Source organism: Canis lupus, chromosome 25 (genome assembly GCF_003254725.2).
Source record: "Canis lupus dingo isolate Sandy chromosome 25, ASM325472v2, whole genome shotgun sequence".
Lineage (NCBI taxonomy): Eukaryota > Metazoa > Chordata > Mammalia > Carnivora > Canidae > Canis > Canis lupus.
In genome coordinates, this window is record NC_064267.1 from 22,041,965 (window position 1) to 22,043,312 (window position 1,348).

At 30.7% G+C, this 1,348-nt stretch overlaps 1 non-coding gene across 1 annotated transcript; it reads right to left on the minus strand.

Annotated features, from left to right (window-relative positions):
* Positions 1–413: 413 nt before the first annotated feature.
* LOC112670248 (U6 spliceosomal RNA) lies at positions 414–516 on the minus strand. Its single transcript, XR_003142829.1, has one exon. It is a non-coding gene; the product is annotated as a U6 spliceosomal RNA (small nuclear RNA).
* Positions 517–1,348: the final 832 nt, after the last annotated feature.

A 1,348-nucleotide genomic window follows, 5' to 3' on the forward strand; every position in this document is an offset into this window, starting at 1 on the left:
GAAATACTATTCTCAAAGGAAGGCATTTACATTTTGATTCTCTTCAGTTCAATACTTTGTTAAAAGCAACCCACGAAAAAGAGATCTATATGACTACTTCCCCTTCTTCCAAATTCACTTACTCCATAAGCCAAGTGTTTTTGTTTTTGTTGTTCTTATTTTACTATTTTGGCTTTTATTTTTTTCAATAAGAAATGAAGACAAAAAAAAAAAAAAAAAAAGAAATGAAGACAGACCAGATTTGTTTTCCTAAAAAGCAATTTTAAAGCAAAGAATGTCCATTATATTTCTGTAGTAAAAATCGTCAGTCTGTTTACAAAGAGTTACTTCTTGGTTTCTATTACATGCATATTGGACCACTTAATGTTACCTCACATGTCAAAACAGAACTAACTTTGTTTTTTTGTTTCTTTCAAAATATAGAACACTGAACAAATTTATGTGTCATCCTGTGCAGGGGCCATGCTAATCTCTGCATTGTTTTAGTTTTAGTATATGTGTTGCTGAAGTAAGCACAAAAACAAAACTACTTAAAAAAAAATATTTCCCCTATTATTCAAATTGGATATTAATCTGTCTACAGTTTCACTGATCATTTTGTCATCCTCTCTCATCTTCTATTAAGCCTATTTAATGAATTTTTCATTTCAAGCATTGTAATAGTCCCTTCTAGAATTTCAACATAATTATTTTTACATTAACCATATCAATGCTAGGATTCTAAATCTATTCAATTATTTTAATCTTGGTTTCACTTATGTTATTGATTGTATTTACAACAGGGAATATAAAATTTTTATCTGTTAATTTCAATATTGGAAACATCTGAGTCATCTCTGGGCTTGTTTTTTTGTTTGTTTTGTGTGGTTAGGTTTTTTTTTTTGTTTTTTTTTTTTTTAATCTTGAACAATGGCTGTCATTTTCCTGTGTCTTTATGTGTTAAAAAACTTTATATTTATTTTGCTTATCAGCGAATATACATTATAAAGACTCTGAATTTTGTTATCTGTCTTTTAACAGTGTTGAGTTTTGTTCCAGAAGTCAGATAAATTAAAAACTGATCCTTTTTGTCTGGAGATACATCAGATAAGTCTGTTTCAGTTTTGCTCTTTGTTCTCAATGAGTCCCTTAATTCTGGGACACAGTCTCTTCTAAGCATGGACCTTTTGGAATGCTTTTAAATGAAACCTCAGAGTGTGCACTTTGCTTCCCTAACTTGTGCTATTCAAACTCCAAACTCTTTCTCTTCTGCCCTGGTGGCCAGCAGAAATATCAGCTTTTTAAACCTTCTACCGCTTGCTTTCCTTTGGAATACAGTGAATCTTTCCAAACCAAGCACTATTCATGG